General features: G+C 44.9%; 1 long non-coding RNA gene across 3 annotated transcripts in view; it reads left to right on the top strand.

Moving 5' to 3' along the window:
- LOC115305725 overlaps positions 1-3975 on the top strand; it is a 5047-nt gene extending 1072 nt beyond the window's left edge. Inside the window, exons 1-4 of one of the 3 annotated variants that reach the window (XR_003914967.1) lie at positions 1511-1574; positions 2344-2463; positions 3249-3457; positions 3664-3975. This is a non-coding gene — a long non-coding RNA (uncharacterized LOC115305725). Of the gene's footprint in view, positions 1-1510; positions 1575-2343; positions 2464-3248; positions 3458-3633 lie in introns of those variants that run through there. The other 2 variants (XR_003914964.1, XR_003914966.1) reach the window with 2 other exon arrangements.
- Positions 3976-7215: the final 3240 nt, after the last annotated feature.

Below are 7215 nucleotides of genomic sequence, written 5' to 3'. Positions count from 1 at the left end.
ATGCATCAGCATTTCTGTATCCCTTGGGAAATCCCTAGCCTTGCTATTGCTGGGTCATAAGGGAGTTCTATGGATAGTTTTTTGAGGAACCTCCACACTGTTTTCCAGAGTGGCTGCACCAGTTTACATTCCCACCAAGAGTGTAGGAGGGTGCCCGTCTCTCCACACCCTCACCAGCATCTATAGTCTCTTGATTTGTTCATTTTAGCCACTCTGACTGGCGTGAGGTGGTATCTCAGTGTGGTTTTGATTTGTGTTTCCCTGATGATGAGTGATGTTGAGCATCGTTTCATGTGCCTGTAGGCCATCTGGATGTCCTCTTTGGAGAAGTGACAAGTATTTATTAAGTTCCCTCTCTACACTAAGCACCTGGCTAGATTGTAAACTAAAAGACCATGTCCCTTTTGTTCCCTTAGGATGGCACCTGGCAGATTGTAGGTGCTCGGTGTCCAAATAAAGGTACATGAAGATCAGTATTTAGCAGGGAGGAGCTCTGCAGACCTGGGACTTCCCAGTGAAATGGGCGAACATTATTTTTTAAATAGTCATTGAAAGGTCCCGAAGGCATATGGTAAATGAAGAAATATCTATGCAAGACCTGGGTGGCTCAGTTGGTTGAGTGTCCGACATCAGCTCGGGTCATAATCTTGTAGTTTATGAGTTTGAGCCCTGCATCAGGCTCTGGACTGACAACTCAGAGCCTGGAGCCTGCTTCAGATTCCATGTCTCTCTCTCTCTCTCTCTCTGCCCCAGTTCAGCGAGCAAAAGCCACCACTCCAGATTGGTGGAGCCAAGGACACAGGGCTTCCTTTCTCCCAGCTCCCAGTTGCAGGCTTTCTTCCCTGGAGGAGCAGGACATGAGCATTCTGCCTCAGCTCCCAGTGCTGAGGCTGGGTTGCGGGCAAGTGCAGTAGAGAGGTGGGGGTTCCCTTGAGGCCCCACTTGGGGAAGATAGAATTTACCCTGTGTAGAGCACTGCTAAGAACACTGGGGCCTCCGTCACTCCGCTCTGGCTTGCTAGGCAGTAGTTCCATGCTGGGAGACGCAAGATCTCAGGCTACACCTCTCCCCACTTCGTCCAGAGCTCAATTCTTAAAGTAGGGGTGTCACTCAGAGAAAAGGGTGTCATGGTCCCCCATGCCAGCCCCAGAACCCCAGCTCAAATATTCTGATGAGAGAAGAGACAGACCAAAAAACAGATAGCTTCTAATCATCCTAAAGGAATTGGCTTCATGTGCAACCAAAGGGTAGAGAAATCCAAGCCTAGGGAGCTCTCCATGACAGTGGATAGGGTGGCGGGGACATTTGCGAGGAGGTGTGTGGATTTGGCGAGAAGAGAAGTTAGATTGTAGACTAGCTACTTTTCAGAAGAAAGAGCACTGAGGAAGGACACGGCAGGGCGGACTCCTCCTGGGGTCAGAACACGTATCAGACAGTGACCTCAGGAACTTGTCCTTCAAGGGAACCTGAGTGTGATTGGATGTAGAGCAATTTACGTCTCTAGGGTGTTGTGGAAAACAATAGAGCAATTAATCAGCCAGCAATAGTGGATCCTAATAGCTGGGAGTGGTCAGGTAAGGAGAAGACCCACACTCTCCCCAAACCACTGCTCTCCCAGAGGGACTGTGGGTGGACCCCAAACTGTGCCTCCCTCGGGAGTTACCTCGGAGACCTAACATCGTGGGGGTGGGGGCAGAGGCCAAGAAACTTCACTAAAACAATCCTCGGCCCATCTCACAAGCTAAACAAGCAAGTAATAATCACAACACCTGGGGCGGGAGAGGAGGGGTGTTACCAGAGTTGCTGCAATATGTTCAGTTCCCAAGAAAAAATTACCAGACATGCAAAGAAACCAAAGTATGACCCATATACTGGGCAGGCAACAGAAACAGCCTGTGAAAGCAACCAGATGGTAGAATTCTCAGAAAAAGACTTCAAAGTAGCTGTTATAAATCTGTCCAAAAAACGAAAGGAAGCCATGATTAAAGAAGCAAAGAAAGGGATGATGATCATGGCACATCAAATAGAGAAGATCAATAAAGAGATAGACATAAACTAATACGTGAGTGAATGAAGGAATGAATGAATGAACTGGTAAATAAAAGACAATAGACTTTTAGTGGCAGGACCACCCCTAACATTTGCAGAGACCAGCATAAGAGTAAAATTGGAGCCCTGTCTCCCATATGTCTAAATATTTAAAAGTTATAACTCAAACTAACAGACTGTTAAATAAATTGTTTTTGCCTCATACTTTGAAAAATGCACTTTCATACCGACTTGGATACTTGAGGTATGATTGCAAACAATGCAGACCACCACATTCAAGCTCTTGTCCCTCAGCTTTCCTCTGAGAGCCGCTTTTGGCCACTGGGGACACCTCTGTCCTTGGACCCAGGGAAGAGACCCATGCCAGCCCAGCAGGGAGCCTCTGGACCTCAGGAGCCCCAGAGCCGCGCCCAGGTTAGAAGAGCTCTCAAATCCGAGCTGGCATCAGAATCACCAGCAGGGCTGTTAAAACACCAATCAATCGCTGATCCTGTCCCTCAGAGTTTCTGACTTAGTGGTTCTGATTAGAGACCAAGCGTTTACATTTCTAACAAATTCCTAGGTGATGCGATACCGCTGTTTGGAACCACATTCTGAGAACCGCTGGTCCAGAAAGGCTTTAGGTAGGGAGCACTTTATCACCGTTTGCGAGAGCCCTTTGGCAGCAAGCCAGAGAAGGCTTTTTTAAGCACAGGGCCTAGGACAGGGCCCTCTTGTCCAGGGAGACTTGGCAATGGCAGAACGTATAGCAGGTGGATCATCCATAATGGGGTGCTGCACCTCTGAATGCAGCCGTTCTTCAACACTGGGGTCCAATCATTCGATCAGAGACACTTACTCCCCAGCAAACAGACCAGCCCCTTGACTGTAACCAAGTCCAAGTGCCAGGGGGCACAGGGATGTTCTCATTGCCCCCATCACCAGTCATGGGATGACACAGCAGCAGGGTCAGCTGAGGTTCCAGGGAGAACAGGGATTACTTTGTTCGCTCTGAGAAGTGCTAACTAAATCATTTGCGCACAAAACCTTTTCCTGAGTATCATCTATTAAGATCATGTGCAAGTATTTTGGGCGCAGTAGCACTGCCCCGGTTCTAACAGGAGGTTCCGCCGCCTCCCTCAGCAAACTTTTAAAAAGGTAACCAAGTGATCAGATAAAAAGATTTATTTATATATTTATTTTTACTTTCTCTAATCCAGACTTCAGAGCTGTCAGGTGGCAGTGAAACAGCAGAAGAACAAAACTGAAAACAAAATGACTTGGGTAAACCACCGCATCCTAAAGAGACAGAGAGATCCTTCCGCAGGCATTCAGATAACTCCGCACTGGCTCCCTGCACTTTTGCCCAAGAAAGGGAGTTTATGGGAAAATCCGCACCATGCTTGGGCAGTAACCAAGCAAGCAGTAGGTTAATTTATTTGGGAAAAAAAAGGGGGGGGGGGATGCATTCTTTCCACAAAATTGCTATGACTAAGGCCTGAAAACATCACGTCACGTATGAGCTGTAGAAATAACACGGTCAGCCGTACCTCACCCACAAAACACTTTCGCATCTTGAACTTCTTTTCCTTTCCCGTTCATCAGGAGGTCACCGGGAACCTCTGCATTTTCCAGAGCAAGAGCCAGCACATGGAGGAAGTGACTTTCACAAGGCCACACCTGCGTCCTTGCCTGGAGCACGACCCCCATCTCTCCAGGACTTCTCGGGGAGCAGTTCGAGAGGAGGCGTGCCGGAAGATGAAGGGTTAATGTGCGGTTTGCCTCCTGAAATAAAACCCCCTGAATCTGCTCAAGGACATCCTTTAAATTCCTTTCCTCCAACACTTTGTTTGCAAGCCCATAAATAGCTCCTCTTCAAACACAGACTGAAAGCCCAACCTAATAAAAGAGGTAAAACTGTTTCTGGGCTGAAACAGTTATTGTATTTGCACAGGTCAGAGCTATAGTGTTCACTCTGATCTCAGTTTAAATAAAAGACAAAGAATTTGAGTGCTGCAGTCTCATTCTTGAGATTCCCGTGAAATGGGGACGTTTTTCGGCACCGCTGCAACTGCACTTTAGGGACCAGAGGGCTGCCTGTCTGATAAAAACAGTTTGGGAAGCTCGGAGGCCCTGGTCCTAACAGCAGGAGATCATGTAGCGGGACACTGGAGCCAGAAATCAGAAAACGGAAGTGCTTCCTGCCCTGTTGCTGGAACTTGCCTCAGCTGGTTAGCAAACAGGGATGGTGATGGACAGCAGAGAAAAGGAATCTTCCCGTAGGTTGCTCTCCACAAAGAGGCTAAAAACAGTTTTTACGTGTTGACTTATAACTGGAAGAGCCACTCGTATATCATCTAATTCAATCCTCTAATTTCACCAACAAGAAATTCCAGACTCAGAGCTTTCAAGCAGTTTGCCTTAGGTAGGTAGGCAGATAAGTAGGTAAGTAGGTAGAAGTTAGGTAGGTGGGAGGTAGGTGGGTAAGAAGTAGGTAGGTAGGTAAGTAGATAGGTAAGTAGAAGATAGGTAGGTAGGTAGAAAACAGGGAGGTGGGTGCCAGGAATCAGGAAGCTTTCCTTGTCTGGCTGTAGCAAGACTTCTTTATACAAGAAGAAATCAATTAAGGATTTAGGCAGTTCGTGTATGGAGGCTCCTGAATTCATTCTTGAAATGGCAAGTGGCCCTCTGAAGTGAGTGGCTAAGCTGTGCAAAAAAGAATACCAGAGAGACTTTGGACAGAGCCCTAAATAAGGGTCTTGCCAGTAACTCTTGTAATATCCTCTCCCGTTTTTTCTCAACGTCCCTAAAATTTTACACTTAAAAAAGCAAAAGAAAAGGGATCTGATGACTTTTTCCAATGCTTTATATAAGTCTCCTCGGGTCCTCAGCTGCTTTAGCCGAGGCTCTGTTTATGTTAGCAACGCCTTTTGCCCGTGACACAGCATAAAGTGAATCTGGACATAACAACTGGTGAAAAAGAAACACAACTCAGTAGATGACTGAATTAATGAAAAGAAAAAAGAAGCCAGGAGACTGCCCTGAAGGAAAAAACATCCCCTGATGTCTTGTCTTGTGGCAGCGGTAGTCACAGATGGCCTGTTAAAGACAAAAACTTCTATGGAGTAGGAAGAGTCTCCTTCAGAAACACAGCTTCCGTTGTTCCAGGAGGGCATTTAAGGACACCAGTTCTTGGCTTCTGGACCTTGTGGGGCCGAATTAGCCTGTTTGTCTGGCGCATTCTCCACTAGAGGGAGTGAGGGTCCTTCTCTGGATGTATCTATGGGGAAGAACTTGGCAAAAAAAAAAACCCAGCCATCTGCAGTACGAACGGACCAACGGAAGCTGGGAGAGGAGATGTCCCCTCTACCTTAGGACACATTCCTCTTCGGCTTTAGGTTTCTCCAATGAACGCGCATCAAGAGACCACACTGTGTGTGTCTGAAGTAGACCCTGGGCACACTGGGCTTCAACACCCAGGGAGGCACCAGCTGCACTTCCATTCTGGAATGGGGCATGAAAAGTAGAAGCCTGGGAGCCTCTGCTGTCGGTTTACTAGTTAAAAACGTCAACTTTCACCTCACTAAATGGGAACCCAAGCGTGTGGAATGAGCCAATGGCATTCACTTCACCTACCTCTGACTTTGGCCACACTCGAAGGTAGTTAACCTTTTTAGGAAGCAAATAAAGCAAGAACCTCTTTTCTTTTCAAAAGTATAACTCCAGGGGTGCCTGGGTGGTTCAATTGGTTAAGCGTCCGGCTTCGGCTCAGGTCATGATCTCACGGTTTGTGGGTTTGAGCCCCGCGTCAGGCTCTGTGCTGACAGCTAGCTCAGAGCCTGGATCCTGCTTCAGATTCTGTGTCCCCTCTCTCTCTGACCCTCCCCTGCTCACACTGTCTCTCTCTGTCTCTCAAAAATAAATAAAAAACACTAAAAAAAAATTTAAAAAAAAAACAAAAGTTTAACTCCATCCTGCAACCAATTACTGCAATTTGGTGTTAAAGAGTAATTTCTGGGGTTTTCAAGAATCCTCTACTAAAACATTATAGAAATGTAGGGGGTAGTTGTTACATTAGTCACCACAGCAAAGTCACAATGAGACTGGATGCTCATGGCACAGGAGTAATAGAATAAATGATGAAGAAGCCATAGGATGCAATATGATAAATCCTTCAAAATCACACTTTAATCATTTTAATGACATGATAAATGATTACAAAATAGTGTTAAGTAAAAAATAGCATATCAGAAAACTGATACATAAAACGATCTCGACTATTTTATTAAAAAAAAAAAACAAAGACATCAAAATGCCAATATCTCTAAAAGAAAGCGTTACAAATGGGCTTATATTTTTCTATCTTGTTTTTTTGTTTTGTATTTTCAAAAGAAACCACCCTGTTAAAATGAAGCTATTAATTTTATAATCAGAAAGAATGTGTTTTTATGTCATTATTACTGACAGCTTACTTTTTGTAATTGTCAAAAAAGGAGATTTAAACCACCAGGCCAGAACAAGAGCTAGTTCTTGGGAGAGGAGAGAGATGGGGAAATGGATGGAAGGCAGGGCAGGAAGGACCAAGGAAGTATTAGAGATAGGACACCAAGGACTCATTTCACCTTCCTTCCTGGTCAGAGGACAGCACTGCGTCCAACTGATCATTGTTTTCCACAATTAAAAATCAGAAAAAAAAGAGTGACAGCATCATTGAAGATGTTGCCTAATGAAAATGAACTCTTTCAGTCAGAGACAAATTAAATGTACGGACTCTGACATCTTCTGTTTGGTGGCTTTGCAAGGCAGAAAAAAAAAACCCAGAACAATTAGTTACCACTTAAAGTTTTATTTTTCTTCTGCTCAGCTCAATTCACATTGATTATGAATAGATCAAATACAATTTAATAAGTTTTAAATTGTTTTCTACTTCTAGAATCCATTTGGTCATTTACAGATGTCTATGAATGGGTGTGTTTTATATATTGAAAGACATTTGTATTATACGCCATGAATGAGTGAGTACATTTGGCATGGAGGAAAAGCAACATTTCTAGGAAAAGTGATGTTAGCAGAAAATTACTACCTGGATAAGGGGGCATTTCATGCATATGTTTAAAAAATTTTTTTTAATGTTTTATTTATTTTTGAGAGAGAGACAGCATGAGCAGGGGAGGGTCAGAGAGAGAG

Source organism: Suricata suricatta, chromosome 10 (assembly GCF_006229205.1).
Source record: "Suricata suricatta isolate VVHF042 chromosome 10, meerkat_22Aug2017_6uvM2_HiC, whole genome shotgun sequence".
Classification (NCBI taxonomy): domain Eukaryota; kingdom Metazoa; phylum Chordata; class Mammalia; order Carnivora; family Herpestidae; genus Suricata; species Suricata suricatta.
Note: the sequence above shows the minus strand (reverse complement) of the source record. Positions and strands in the feature narration are given on the sequence as shown.